We start from the raw sequence: 16455 nt of genomic DNA, 5'->3' as shown, positions 1-16455 counted from the left end.
CGGGGGACAGACACCGGAATGTGAGTATGTACTGTTTGTTTTTTTTACGCTGGTAACCAGGGTAAACATCGGGTTACTAAGCGCGGCCCTGCGCTTAGTAACCCGATGTTTACCCTGGTTACCCGGGGACTTCGGCATCGCTCCAGCGCCGTGATTGCAACGTGTGACCACAGTCTACGACGCTGGAGCGATAATCATACGATCGCTGCGACGTCACGGATCGTGCCGTCGTAGCGATCAAAATGGCACTGTGTGACAGTACCCTAAGTAATGCAAGCTGCATAACTAGAATCAGGGTCACTACTATAGGATTTAGACAGTTTGGCTATCATAAACTTAATGACCAGATTTCCTTTGAAAGAAACTAATATTTCTATTATACAGGGCAGAAATTGAGCCACTGATATTCAGAGATTTCCTTGACTGATACTGTTACTTGCCCTGGAAAAGATTCCTCCAATAACATGGAAAATTACTAATATTTATGTCAGTGACATACAGTATATAAAGGTATGTTATGCATGTGAATTAATTATTTATCCTAATTGCTTTTAGCATAACATATGAAATTTGTCAGCACACCAAATGTTGTCTACAACAGAAGGCAGCATAAAATGTGCTTCATGAATTTAATTATCTACTTAATTGTGATTATTTATTAGAAAACTATTTTTGTTGTACTTTTCTCATTGTCAGCATTTAATAAAGTATTAACTTAATTAAACATCCAAATGCTGATACAACAATATTACAGGTAGACACAGATCTAAATCAGCATTTTAAGATGACTAATGCAATACATTTGGGACAATAATAATACCAAGGTTTGAAAAAAATCTGTATGATGAATTTACAGTAGAACGTTATGCATTATATGCCTCGTACTTTACAATTTTTAGAAACTTTAAGGAGGACGTTTCACCAGTTTAAGCAAGTGAAACTACGGCATTATGGAGTAATGGCTCCAGAGCTAAATAAGATGTTTTTATTTTTTAGTTCCTCCTTTTTGTTGCTGAGTAGAAAGGAGCCGACCCATGGAAGTTTGGGTTCTGGGACTTTATTCCAAAGTTCGGTACGGGTACAAGAACTGTACCTGAACTTGAACCAGAACCCAAACCCCATTAAAAACAATGGGGGCTTGAACTTTTGAGCTGGAAATTCTCGCTCTCTCTCTCCGGTCTTCGCTCGGAACTGCAAATATTGCAATGAACATCAGGAAAAAGTCTGTGTTTGGCATTTAGTATCGGACACTAACTGTCCAGTATGAACCCCAACCTTTTAGTATCTAAATTGCTGAGATATTAGCCTTCAAATTTTAGATTATCATTTATATTATAGATCACTTGGGCATTGCTAAAGATTTTTCCCTTGAAGGCTACTTTCACACTAGCGTTAACTGCAATACGTCGCAATGCGTTGTTTTGCCGAAAAAACGCATCCTGCAAAAGTGCTTGCAGGATGCGTTTTTTCTGCATTGACTAACATTAGCGACGCATTTGCGACGCATTGACACATGTCACAACCGTCGTGCGACGGTTGCGCCGTGTTGTGGCGGACCGTCGGGAGCAAAAAACGTTACATGTAATGTTTTTTGCTCACGACGGTCCGCTTTTTCCGACCGCGCATGTGCGGCCGGAACTCTGCCCTCACCTCCCCACACTTCCCCGCACCTCACAATGGGGCAGCGGATGCGCTGGAAAAATGCATCCGCTGCCCCTGTTGTGCGGCGGAGACAACGCTAGCGTCGGTGACCTCGGCCCGACGCACTGCGACGGACCGAGCCCGACGCTAGTGTGAAAGTAGCCGAAGCGTGTAGTTCTTCTCGTGCATGACCAATTCTAAGAAGTAAGCATTATACAGGGAAGAAAAGAACACGCCCTGATCTCCTCACTGATCTTTGTAGCTACTGTGTAGCAATAAAGCAGGGCTGGGCTATGGAAGAAAAAACAGATGGGGCCAGCATTAACAAATATGTTAAAAATGCCCATCCTTTTGTCACTTTTGCAATTATCCATTGCAATAAAGCAAATAATTTCAATATTTTTATGGAACATGTATTAACCCTTACTTACTCTTTTTGCTTGGTGATACAGTATATCGCTTTATTTAGTAGTGAAGATTGAGCACTAAAATGCTTGCATGCACGGTACTAGAATCAAGCAGGTTGGATGCTCGTGAGGGCTTGACTTGAGTAACGAGTATAATAGAAGTCAATGGGAAACACAAGCATTTTTCCGTGAGACCGTAACTGGAGGGCTGTATAATGACTTGTATTTAAGTCAAAAGAAAAAAAGGGAAAAAAAAGAAAAAAAAACCTCCCTAATCACTTAATAGCCAGGACATTTCTCACTGTATTTCCTCGTCGCCTATGATTATAGTAGATGGCATAGTAGAGGGGGAAATAAAACTACACCCACTGGTAGATACTGGTAAATGTAATATTAACATTTTACTACCTTATCTGGGCATGTGGTGTGTGTCACATGGTCAGACACATCCTTTTTAATTATTAAAGGAGGAAGTCTGACACTCCCAAAGCCTATGCGGCAGGGGCAGACTGGTTGTTGTCCTATGGACAGACAGTCCCACCTCAGCTGTAGATCTCTGCAGTTCATCCAGAGTGATCACGGGCCTTTTGGCTGCGTCTCTGATCAGTCTTCTCCTTGTTTGCGACGAAGGTTTAGAGGGACAGCCGTGTCTTGGTAGATTTGCAGTGGTATGATACTCCTTCTATTTCAATATGATCGCTTGCACAGTGCTCCTTGGGATGTTTAAAGTTTTGGAAATCATTTTGTATCCAAATCCGGCTTTAAACTTCTCCACAACAGTATCACGGACCTGCCTGTTGTGTTCCTTGGTCTTCATGATGCTTTCTGTGCTTCAAACAGAACCCTGAGACTATCACAGAGCAGGTGCATTTATACAGAGACTTGATTACACACAGGTGGATTATATTTATCATCATTAGGCATTTAGGACAACATTGGATCATTCAGAGATCCACAATGAACTACTGGAGTGAGTTTGCTGCACTGAAAGTAAAGGGGTCGAATAATATTGCACGCCCCACTTTTCAGTTTTTGAATTTCCCCCAAAATTTTAAATAACCAATACATTTCGTACAACTTCACAATTGTGTTCCACTTGTTGTTGATTCTCCACCAAAAATTTACAGTTGGTATATTTATGTTTGAAGCATGATATGTGGGAAAATTTTGAAAAGTTCAAGGGGGCCGAATACTTTCACAAGGCACTGTATATAATATATTCACTTACATTTGTTTTGTGTGTGTTAGGGGTCGAGTTCCCGCCTCTGCACAGGGGGAATCTCGGTCCATCTCCGCTGCGGTTTCCCATTCTTCTCCTGCCGCAGTGGAGCCTGCTCAGCGGAGACGTTGTTCCCAGTGTCTAGCTCAGTCCCACTCTGTACAAAGAGTTAGTGCTCCTTTTCCTGCTTCTGCCATTGAAGTCAGTCCTGGGCAGCGGCGAGCAGACGCTTCTGGGACTAAGTCCTGCTCTTCTCGTTCTGAGCATGCCCTGAGTAAGATCTTTCAGTGGAGATCGAGGGTCACATGGTCAGATACTGCAGCTAAGTCCATTGGTCCTTTCAGGAAGGTCCTGTAGGTGCTAGCACTAAGTCCTGCTTGGCACACACTGAGCATGACCAGGGCAAGATCTCTCAGTGGAGATTTAGGGTCACATGCTCAAGTATGGCAGCCTCTCATTGGTCCTTCAAGGAAGGTCTTTTACTTGCTCCAGCTATATAAGGCTCGCATTGCCACACGGCCATGCGCTAGTATTGCTTTCATTTATGTACTTTGCGCCAGTGTGGTCTTGTATGAGTGTGTACAGGGACCCGGCTGAAATAAGCCCCTAGAATGCTGGCACCTCCGGCGAGGAGTTTCGTGTGCATGCAAGACCACTGACTGCTCTTGTTTAGACAGTTAACCTGTGCCTCTGTGGAGTCTAACAGGGGCATCACTTTGAATTCACGGCTGCTCTGTGAAGTAACAGAGTTAGCTAACACTGCCATTAGTTCCGCTATTTGCTAGCAGCAGGTTCTCCTGCACGGTGGACCCCGGGCTGCGAACGCATCTATCCTAATAAAATATATACTTTGTTTAGGTGCGTTCCGCTAGCCCTAACAGTGTGTGCATGGTATGTGATATTATGGTCTTCAATGGAGTATGTAAAAGAAGAGGTTGGACAAGGAACTGACATCACAATTATTTTATTTATTTTTTGTTAAATAATATATCTTTATTTAGCTTACAAAACGCATACAAATATGCAGAGAAAGCCACATCAAAATACGCATCAAATCCACGCAGATTTTTACATGTGTATTCTGGCAAGAGAGGAAGAATCTGCACAGAAAATTCCACAGGCAAATCCGCAATGTGTGCACATAGCCTTATAGTGCCATTGTCTGGACTTTGCAGCCTCCTGCCCTGATCAGGAGTGCGATATTTAATTACACTCCATGCGGACATCACATAGGGGATCTTTCTTTGCATGTATTCTGGTTATATTTCCTTCTCACTTTGACTGTAATAATATAGGCACACAGATACCTTTGGGTTGTATTACGCCATTTTTTGAATAGCAAACTGAAATAGATGGTATTAACAGGAATATATGCAACGATAGTGTTTGCGCACGTCTTATTAGAGTATTTGCTCGGTAGAACACTTAAATCATGTTTCTGATATTTATTGATTTAAAGGGAGTCTGTCACCTACTTTTACCGACATCAGGGGCTTATCTACAGCATTCTGTAATGGAGTAAATAAGCCCCTGATGTAACCTGAAAGATAAGAAAAACAAGCTATACTATACTCTCCCGGGGGCGGTCGGATAGGTGTCGCGGTCAGGGTCCGGCGCCTCCCATCTTCATACGATGTTGTCATCCTCCTTGCTTCTGTTGCGGCTCCTGCGCAGGCGTAATTCTCTGCCCTGTTGAGAGCAGAGCAAAGTACTGCAGTGAGCAGGTGTCGGGAAAGGTCAGATAGGCCCGGCACCTGCGCACTGCAGTAATTTGCTCTGCCCTCAGCAGGGCAAATCAGTACTCCTGTGCAGGAGCCACGACAGTAAGCAAAGAAGAGGACGACATCGTATGAAAATGGGAGGCGCCGGACCTGGACCGTGACGCCCATAGGACCGGACCGAACCGGGACTGCCCCTGGGTGAGTATAATCTAATTTGTTTTTCTTATCTTTCAGGTTACATCGGGGGGCTACTACAGGAGACCCAAGCCTTAAGATGGGCCATGGCCCGCGTCACAGTGGGCTACTGCATTGTGCTGGCCCCCAGGCTAAAATTTGCCAGCCAGCCCCTGCTATGCGGACAATGCATCCTATTCCCTAAGTGCGAAAAAACATTTACCTTTGGGGGTATACTTATGGGTCATATGATGACCCTCTGAAAAGTTTAAGTGAGGGCCATATGATGGCCTTACAAAGATTTTGAGTGAGGGCCAGCTGATGACCCTATACAGATTTTGAGTGAGGGCCAGCTGATGACCCTATAAAGATTTTGAGTTAGAGCAGCCTGAGGACCCTCTAAAGATTTTGAGAGAAGACCACCTGATGACCCTCTAAAGACTTTGCGTGACGGCCGGCTGGTGACATAGCACTTAAATTGGATTTATGATCCTCTGCCGTAATCTGATGGGGTTGAGAAGTCTAGGCCAATCCAGGCCTTGTTCATTTTAATAAGAATCAGCTTGTCAGAATTTTCAGTTATTATGCCCCCGACCGCTCTAGAAACCCACTCTGACAAAATGCTAGTGGCAGGGCAGGCCAGCACATCCAAGGTGTAGAGGAACAGTTCAGTTCATGCCACGTGTCCAGCTTGGTAACCCAATAGTTGTACGGTACAGATGAATCAAGGAAGACACTGGAACAGTCGGCTCGGCACTCCTTCATCTTGAAAAACTATTCTATAATATCAGTCTACCCCCTTGATAGGGGTTGGGAATCCAATCCACGCCCTTAGCAGGGGAACTTATGTATTTCATGACACAAGTCCAACTTGACCATTGCCAGCCACAGGGATCCTGTAGATGACGCCATCCCACAATCATCATTATTAACTTTTCTTCTAAAAGATCAGCCTGCTGCTATACATGGTGCACATTTTATATCACATTGAAGATTTATGGTGCAGATATTTGGGGCTGCACCTGTAATAGACTATAGGAAAAGACTAGGTCTACATACTCTGCCTCATGTGTCTACCACAATGGCAGGCATAAAATCAATTATAAGGTGCATTGCATGGGACTGTGAAATCAACATTGCTCTTTAATTATTCAATAAATGCATTGATGATGTTTTAAGTGAAATACATCAGATGTGAGGGGCCTCTGAACAAATCTGACAGTTTGTGTTTGTGTATTTTTCAGGATAATGTTGTGGAATCATTAAGAATTTGTATGTAAAAGTTACTGTACACTTTCATGCTGGCAGTAAGCCTTGTGTCTCTTTCATGATTGGTAACATATTGTACATCAACTTAATTGACAGATCTTTTCATATGTCTCTAACATATAGAACATCAAAAGAATTCAGAATGAAATATGTAAAACTTTAAACGTCTAATATCTGCATTTATGCTATAATGGAATAAATAATATGAAATAAATTTATATAGTTATCTAGCATTCCTAATAGCAATAATGATTATACCAGTAGAACAAAATGCAGATCAAATGCATTAGAGATGTCTTTTATAATCTGCTCTTAATACATCTCAATGGTAACTTTCTGTCTTATCTATTTGTATAGATATCACATTCTGCTGTCAGAACCTAATGATTATATAGAGACTAGAAATAGGCCCGATGCTATCGCATCGGGAGTGCGGTGAAATTAACATCTGTGTATGCTTAGTGGTGCTGACAGGAGCAGCGGCCATGTCTCACACCGTTTGCGCTTTCCAACATATCTGTTCTATATCATCCCTCTGCATTTTTGTATTTTTGCGCAGGCGCAAGTGACACTGCCACTGTGCCTTATGGGATTCGGGGACAGCGGCTGGAAGTCCCAACTGGCGATTAGAGGCAGCCTGTGTTTCCCTTTTCACTGACACATGATTAGCAGGGCAGGTTGGAGCATTCAGTCACACAAAGTCTGCAGCATCTCCAGCAGCATAGCACTGAGACAGTCTTGTCAGCACAACATCCTCTCACTGGATCTCGCTGGGCTCTCGTCCATCATATTACGTCCTTCTAGTATTTTGGTTTCTTCTCCTGCCTGGAAGCAGAGGAGTCATAGATAGAACTGCATCTATAGGAGGGACCATTACGTTCTGGGACCTGTGGTGTCAGAGGTGCTTGATTCTGCTGGCGGAGTGCAAGACATTCTGGACTGGGCCCAACACAATTTTGAGGCTGGTGACTTTGCAGTGCAGCTGAGAGGGGGAGGTGGGGTGAGATTGCCGGTCCAGGGCAGCAGAGCCGATGCCTATCCCCCTCCCACCCGCTGGACCGAGTTGGCTTCACTAGGAGGCTGATGGAGAGGTGTTGTGGGCCCCGTATCTGAGCTAGCGGCAGAGGTGAAGGCTGTGAGGTGAGCGGGGACTGCAGTGTAGGGTTTTGGGCTCAGGCCTGAGTGACACTGCCACGGTGACTTATGGGATTCAGGGAGAGCGGCCGGAAGTCCCAACTGGCAATTACTGTATAGGATGAGTGATGCCATAGTACGTAGACTAGGAGTGGCTAGACATTTTAAGAATTGGATCTACTGTAATGTAAACAAACCAGTGTGGACTTGTTGTCTCAGAAAGCCAAGAGAGGACAAGTAGATAGCGTTGGTGACAAGGACAGGTGAGGGGCTCGGTGGGTATTATATTTGATTCGTTGTAACTCCTTCCTGACCCTTACGAATCTAGCAAAAAGCCAGCTGGGTACAATTGCAGCGCCCCAGAGTCCTGGTCGTTGCAGTACTGTGGCTCCGCCACTAAGGGGAGCTATGGTGCGTCTGATGGCACTGAAGGAGTTCATCGGATCAGGTATCACAGACACCAATACATTTCACAGCCGGGCCTCCGGGGGGAGCTAAGGGTTCTATTCACTAGGCCACTCCCCACCATAGTGGGTAAACTGGGGGTCAGGCAGGAAGTGAGATCAGAAAGCTGACTGGGTTGGAACCAGGCAACACCTTGTGGCAGAGGGTGTTGTGGGGGAAGATACGGTAGGGTCTCTGTCAGGGGTGGGATCCTGACAGAGGCTTGGCAACTTGAACGAACGTATCAGGACCGTGCCTGCATAGGATAGCGGCGGTGCCCAAGGAAGGACGAGAAGCGAGATAGATTGTGCTGAGTGAGAAACGAGATCAAGCATTAGGAGAATACCAGTAGGGGTCGTGCTGTAAGACCGAAGCAACACCCTACTGAGGCGCACTACCGGTGGCCGGAACGCCGAGAGGGTATTTCAACATCCAGCTTCAAGCAATACTCTAAACAGCGGCAGGACAGTCAGTCTAAGGCGGGCTGTCTAACTTAAATCACCTATGCAGTCTTGGGGGGCAACTTGTGGAGAGGGGCGACTCTAGGGTCCCGGAAGAGCTCCGAGCCTACCCGTCAAACGGGTGCCGTCCCAACCAGAACATCAGGGAGGGACGGAGGATTAGCAGAACATCATCTAATCGAGTTGTGAGGGAACTTAAGAAACAGACACAACAGTTGTGGGGACTTTCTGTAAGCACAGCAGGGAAGGACCGCAACACATAGCGCTAGAAGGAAGGCACAGATTTCCACCTGCTGAGAGAACTCTGGAGGTGCCATTGGACTGGCCGGACTTGCGCAGCCTGGTTATCCAGATTCTGGACTGAGGACCCAGAGATCTTCAGTAAAGAGGTAAAGAGACTGCAACCTGGTGTCCTCGTTATTTACTGCACCGCACCACTACAGCCTCACCACTACCATCATTCATCATATCAGTCACTGTACGCCCCCCGGCAGGGTCACGGACTGGGCCTAGCCACCGTGACAACCCCAGAGCAGAGACTCACAGGCCCGTTACCGGGTACCCCTCGGCCCTGCGGCAGTGGGGGCGCTACAACTTGGCATCACGAACAGGATCTACTTAAGCCTGAGGAATCAGGTCATGTGTGCCTTGGAACTGTGATTTACTGTGCTTGGACTGTACTTTATTACAAAGACTGTGCTGAGCCATTTACCGCCAAAATCCGCCACCATTATAGCGCTGAGGAGAGCGCAGGAGAAGAAGAGGGGCGTGGAGTGGGCGTAGGCAAGCTGGAGAGCGCGAACAACAATGGCCGCCCAGTCTAAATATTTTTGTGTCCTGAGGACGTGTCCGTCAACAGCTGAGGTCCGCCTCCTGATCCTGTTTGGAGGGTGGAGACCATGGAGACGGGGCCGCCCACGAAAGAGACCGCAGGAAGAGGACACTGGAGAAGGAGAAAAGATGGCGACGCCGGGAACGCCGCGTGGGACCGACCTGATCCAGCCTGAGGCTGCGCCACCTGACACAGCCCCAGACGCGCCAATGTTGCGGGGACTGACCCTCACGGAGCTACCGATGGGCCGACCCCCCTTGCCACCATCTGAGGAGTGTGTAGCTGCAGCCGAGGCCCGCCAGAAAGCACGCCGCTTGGAGGCCGATGCCCGCGTGCTCGCTCGGCTGGGCCAGCCCACGGAGGTCCGTTTGTCTCCGGTGTCCCCTGCTCCTCCCAACCCGGCCGTGGCTGGAGGTACGCTGCGGGCGCAGGGCATGAAACTTCTGCCAGAGGCCGAACACCTGCGGCGCTTGACGACAGCGTGGCGGAACCGGCCCCAGCCTGCAGCCCAGATTGACCTGACCAGCGTGGGAGAAATCCCGACGTCACACTGGGGTGTAGTGGTGTCCTTTAGCCCCCGACATGGAAGAGGGGTTATACAGGAGATCGGGGAGCCACTACAAGTCCGCGTAGACCGGGAGGAGGTAGAGCCCTGCGGAGGAAGGTTCGCTCGCGACCTGGAGCCAGGTGACGCTGTAACCTACACCAGGTGGAGGAGGGAAACAGGCGAAGCTGGCTGGATGGCGCGGGGCGTCCAGCGGTGCGTCGCGCTCCAGGCCGCCGCTGCAACATCCGAAGATGAACCTCCCGCCGAAAAGGCAATGGAACCTGACCCTGCGGAGCAGCGGGGAACCCAGACCCACCATGTACCTTGGGGGCGTGCCAGATCCTCAGTGAAAAGAGCATCGCGGCGAGGGATCCTGTCATTGCTGGGACCAGAACCGCTTCCTGGATCGGCAGCACGACCCGTTGGTCTGGTGAGGCCCGGAAGGAAACCACCTTCTCTACCGAAAAATGAGTAAGCATGAATGCTTTATAAATGTAAATAGTTACTGTTCTATTATGTTGCTGCTAAAACCCGTCCAGGGTTAACTTTTAAAGGGATTTTTTTTGTTGACCCGGGATCCCTATTTTTTTGTTTGTTTTTCTAAGTTTTGCACAAGTTTCCAGAACTGCCGCAATCATGAACAGTGCATGATACAAACTTTTTGTAAATAGTTTGCACCTTATTAAAGGTGCTCCCTACTGGTTTTACTTCAAAAAGGACTCTTTGTGAAGATACCACACTGGAACCTTTGCTGAGTATGGACTGGTAGCTTGAGAAGATATGCTACCTCATAGAGACTTGGTCCCCTCTTAAAGGGGATGTTCATTTGTTGCACTTAAATGGTGATATTGCTTTAAGACAGGTAGCAATAATGTTTTGACGAAAGAAAGTGATGATAATGTTTACATGAGAAAGTTATATGTATCCAACTAGTTAATTGTAAAGAAATGCTGATAATGTTGATAGACAACGAGGATAGAAGGTGAACCCTGAGTCCTCCTAGGAGCCATATAGAAATGGCTCAGTACTCTTAAACTGAAAGTAATGTTATGCTCTATACTGTGTATAGTAGTCGAAAAGGCAGTAGGCCCGGGCTGAACGGGGCGGTCCTGTAACAGAAAGGAGAGGCAGAAGGTCTGGTGCCGTTAGGACAGGCGGTCCTGCAGATTTAAAGTAGGAGAATGAAAAAGTTAAATTGCCTTATAATGTGATTATAAGAAGGTCTTTAGTGGATTCAGAGTGTATGTCCTTAAAGGCAATGTTAAATTATTGTTCAACAATTTTGCACTTAGTAGAATACCCGGTTGGGTAGAAGCAAGTTATTTATAGCATGTTGCTATGACATTTAACCATGTTTGTAACGTTCAAGTGTCCTCACCTCCCATAAAGGGAAGCTCTGTTTAAATATGCTTATTGTTATTGCACTCAACAAAACTGTATGTCTTTTTGCTAACTTGTATTGTTGTTTTCTTCCCAGTCCCAGAGTACTGTGTTTAACCAGGGGGGAGTGCAGCGCCCCAGAGTCCTGGTCGTTGCAGTACTGTGGCTCCGCCACTAAGGGGAGCTATGGTGCGTCTGATGGCACTGAAGGAGTTCATCGGATCAGGTATCACAGACACCAATACATTTCACAGCCGGGCCTCCGGGGGGAGCTAAGGGTTCTATTCACTAGGCCACTCCCCACCATAGTGGGTAAACTGGGGGTCAGGCAGGAAGTGAGATCAGAAAGCTGACTGGGTTGGAACCAGGCAACACCTTGTGGCAGAGGGTGTTGTGGGGGAAGATACAGTAGGGTCTCTGTCAGGGGTGGGATCCTGACAGAGGCTTGGCAACTTGAACGAACGTATCGGGACCATGCCTGCTCAGGATAGCGGCGGTGCCCAAGGAAGGACGAGAAGCGAGATAGATTGTGCTGAGTGAGAAACGAGATCAAGCATTAGGAGAATACCAGTAGGGGTCGTGCTGTAAGACCGAAGCAACACACTACTGAGGCGCACTACCGGTGGCCGGAACGCCGAGAGGGTATTTCAACATCCAGCTTCAAGCAATACTCTAAACAGCGGCAGGACAGTCAGTCTAAGGCGGGCTGTCTAACTTAAATCACCTATGCAGTCTTGGGGGGCAACTTGTGGAGAGGGGCGACTCTAGGGTCCCGGAAGAGCTCCGGGCCTACCCGTCAAACGGGTGCCGTCCCAACCAGAACATCAGGGAGGGACGGAGGATTAGCAGAACATCATCTAATCGAGTTGTGAGGGAACTTAAGAAACAGACACAACAGTTGTGGGGACTTTCTGTAAGCACAGCAGGGAAGGACAGCAACACATAGCGCTAGAAGGAAGGCACAGATTTCCACCTGCTGAGAGAACTCTGGAGGTGCCATTGGACCGGCCGGACTTGCGCAGCCTGGTTATCCAGATTCTGGACTGAGGACCCAGAGATCTTCAGTAAAGAGGTAAAGAGACTGCAACCTGGTGTCCTCGTTATTTACTGCACCGCACCACTACAGCCTCACCACTACCATCATTCATCATATCAGTCACTGTACGCCCCCCGGCAGGGTCACGGACTGGGCCTAGCCACCGTGACAACCCCAGAGCAGAGACTCACAGGCCCGTTACCGGGTACCCCTCGGCCCTGCGGCAGTGGGGGCGCTACACAATTTTTAGGGATTTGTGCTAATTGAATTACCATTTGCTAAAATGTATGACTTTAGGGAAATTCGACCAAAATTAATTTAGAATTGATTCACTCGCACATATGCATCATCCATGTGGAGTTGACCCCATTTTGCTTCAGTAGATTATTATGATTGTGCTAATAATGAAGAAATAAATAGATAACATTAAGCTAAACATTACTTAACCTAAGAAGCAACAACATTCACGTTTTATTTCATTTTTCCTGTTTGATTTTCTGTGAATTGGGTAACTGTCACTGAAGTTTCTTGAAGGTGTTGACGTGAAATATGCATATATTAAAGAATACATACTATCCTTCTGCATTTCTAAAGAACTGAACAAGTCTGTAACAAATGCTTAATGCTGATTGCTGTACTAAGCATGATGCTGTATTCCTGTATTCGTTATGGCTCTGGTGTTGTATTTCTGTACTGTTCATGGTTTTGATATTGTATTGTATTATATTCCTGTACTGATGGGGGTCTGGTGATGAATTCATGTACTGATTGTGGTTTTGCTGATGTTAATTCTGATCATGTATTTCTGTACTGATTGTGTTTCTGGTCATATATTCATGTACTGCTGGTAGTTCTGGTGATATGTTCTGTACTGATGAGGGTTCTGGTGATATATTCCTGTGATGTTATTGGTTGCCATCCTGTACACACATAACAATCCATAACTTTTAAGATTACATGATGCATGGCTTTGGTAACAAAGTATTATGTTATCTGATAAGTTAAGAAGTTAAGAGTTACTACATCTGTATTTCTTTTATGAGCATTGAAGGGGTTGCCTAGGTTTGAGATGAAAGTCTGCAGTCACTTCTGAATCCTCAAAGCACATGCACTGCATGCTCTCTGGATACTCTGGAGCTAGTGGTGAGAGCAGGAGGCCATGTTACCACATGTATGTGATTTGCGTACATGTGGTCATGTGCTGACTAGACCCACATGTACTGTCTTGCTCAGTTCAATTCACATGTATTGAGTGAGGTTCAGCATGTCTAGTCAGAATGTGGACAGAAATATGCAAATCACATACTTGCGGTCACATGACCAATCATTCTCGCTGGTGGCACCAGAGAATATGACAGCATGCATTGCCTATGATGTGAGGACTCAGAAGAGTGAAGACTTTAATTACAAACTTGAATAATCCCCTATATGTTATGAATTTCAGCAATAATATACTTGCTGCCAGGATTCTGCTTTGCTTGCCAGTCCCAGCAGTCATCGCATATGCAATTTTCATGAGTGAAAGATATATCCCATGCACCACTTCAAAACCTGTTTTAACTTGGTACAGCTCCTACACAGGGTTGTGAAGACTGCATGCTCCAGGTAATCTCCTTCCAAAAAAGTTTTATTGAAACCAATTTACACACAGGAAAAATAGCAACACTTTGGCCATGCAGGACATTTATCAAGCAAAGAAAAAAGCACATAATCAAATATCACATTGCAGGAACTATTTATAGTAAGTCAATCATAGACCACTCCCCTTAATTTCTCCTACTAGTCCAACATTCCTTATCATAGAGACACTACATAAATAAAACTAGAATTAAAAAACAGATATAAAAAGTAACATCAAGTGTCGCTAATGGAATAGTTATTGATAAATATGCATTACTAGATAGAAAGAGATATAGGGACAATGTTACATCACCACATGTATAATTAAGCATAAGTACATTTTTTGTTCCAGCACATATTCACTAACCCCTTAGTGACAGAGCCAATTTGGTACTTAATGACCCAGCCAATTTTTACAATTCTGACCACTGTCACTTTATGAGGTTATAACTCTGGAATACTTTAACGGATCCCACTGATTCTGAGACTGTTATTTCATGACATATTGTACTTCATGATAGTCATAACATTTCTTCGATATTACTTGCGATTATTTATGAAAAAAATCGAAATATGGCAAAAAAATTTAAAATTTTGCAATTTTCAAATTTTGTATTTTTATGCCCTTAAATCAGAGAGATATGTCACAAAAAGTAGTTAATAAATAACATTTCCCACATGTCTACTTTACATCAGCACAATTTTGGAAACAATTTTTTTTTTTTTAGGGAATTATAAGGGTTAAAAGTTGACCAAAAATTTCTCATTTTTACAACACCATTTTTTTTTAGGGACCACATCACATTTGAAGTCATTTTGAGGGGTCTATATGATATAAAATAACCAAGTGTGACACCATTCTAAAAACTGCACCCCTCAAGGTGCTCAAAACCATCTTCAATAAGTTTATTAACCCTTTACATGCTTCACAGGAACTGAAACAATGTGGAAGGAAAAAATGAACATTTAACTTATTTTTGCAAACATTTTACTTCAGAACCATATTTTTTTATTTTCTCAAGTGTAAAAACAGAAATTTAACCATGAATTTTATTGTGAAATTTCTCGTGAATACGCCGATACCCCATATGTGGGGGTAAACCACTGTTTGGGTGCACCGCAGAGCTTGGAAGAGAAGGAGTGCCGCTTTACTTTTTCAATGTAGAATTGGCTGGAATTGACATCAGATGCCATGTCGCATTTGGAGAGCCCCTGATGTGCCTAAGCAGTAGAAACCCCCCACAAGTGACCCCATTTTGGAAACTAGACCCCCCATGGAACTTATCTAGATGTGTGGTGAGAACTTTGAATGCCCAAGTGCTTCACAGAAGTTTATAATGCAGAGTCGTGAAAATAAAAAATATATTTTTTTTCCACAAAAAATATTTTTAGCCCCCAAGTTTTTATTTTCACAAGGGGAACAAGAGAAATTGGACCCCAAAAGTTGTTGTCCAATTTGTTCTGAGTATGCTGGTACCCCATATGTGGGGGTAAACTGCTGTTTGGGCGCACGGCAGAGCTCGGAAGGGAAGGAGTGCCATTTTGGAATGCAGACTTTGATAGAATGGTCAGCGGGCATTATGTTGCTTTCGTAGAGCCCCTGATGTCCCTAAACAGTAGAAACCCCCCACAAGTAACCCCATTTTGGAAACTGGACCCCCAATGGAACTTATCTATATGTGTGGTGAGAACTTTGAATGCCCAAGTGCTTCACAGAAGTTTATAATGCAGAGTCGTGAAAATAAAAAATATTTTTTTTCCACAAAAATGATTTTTTAGCCCCCAAGTTTTTTATTTTCACAAGGATAACAGGAGAAATTGGATCACAGAAGTTGTTGTCCAATTTATCCCAAGTACGCTGATGCCCCATATGTGGGGGTAAACCACTGTTTGGGCGCACGACAGAGCTCAGAAGGGAGGGAGCACCATTTGACTTTTTGAGCGCAAAATTGGCTGTCGTGTTTGGAGACCCCCGATGTACCTAAACAGTGGAAACCCCCAATTCTAAATCCAACCCTAACCCCAACACACCCCTAACCCTAATCCCAACCCGATCCATAATCCTAATCACAACCCTAATGATAATCACAACCCTAACCCCAAAATAACCCTAATCTCAACCCAAACCATAACCCTAATCAAAACCCTAAATCCAACACACCCCTAATCCTAATCTCAACCCTAACCTCAAACCTAACCCTAATCCCAATACACCCCTAACCCTAATCCCAACCCTAACCTTAACCCTAATCCCAAACCTAACCCTAATCCCAAACGTAACCCTAATGCCAACCCTAACCCTAATAACAACCCTAATCCAAACCCTAACCCTAATCCCAATTCTAACCCTAACTTTAGCTGCAATCCTAGCCCTAACTTTAGCCCTAACCCTTGCCCTAACTTTAGCCCTAACCCTAACCCTAGCCCTAACCCTAACTTTAGCCCCAACCCTAACCCTAGCCCTAACCCTAATTTTAGCCCCAACCCTAGCCCTAACCCTAAATTTAACCCTAACCCTAGCCCTAACTTTAGCCCCAACCCTAACCCTAGCCCTAAGGCTACTTTCACAC

General features: G+C 45.2%; 1 long non-coding RNA gene across 1 annotated transcript in view; it reads left to right on the top strand.

Moving 5' to 3' along the window:
• Positions 1-390: 390 nt before the first annotated feature.
• LOC143778534 (uncharacterized) overlaps positions 391-16455 on the top strand; it is a 49363-nt gene continuing 33298 nt past the window's right edge. The window contains exon 1 of the long non-coding RNA XR_013216489.1: positions 391-510. This is a non-coding gene — a long non-coding RNA (uncharacterized LOC143778534). The remainder of the gene's footprint in view (positions 511-16455) is intronic.

Source organism: Ranitomeya variabilis, chromosome 1, assembly GCF_051348905.1.
Source record: "Ranitomeya variabilis isolate aRanVar5 chromosome 1, aRanVar5.hap1, whole genome shotgun sequence".
NCBI lineage: Eukaryota > Metazoa > Chordata > Amphibia > Anura > Dendrobatidae > Ranitomeya > Ranitomeya variabilis.
The sequence above is the reverse complement of the archived record's forward strand: the minus strand, read 5'-3'. Positions and strand labels throughout refer to the sequence as shown.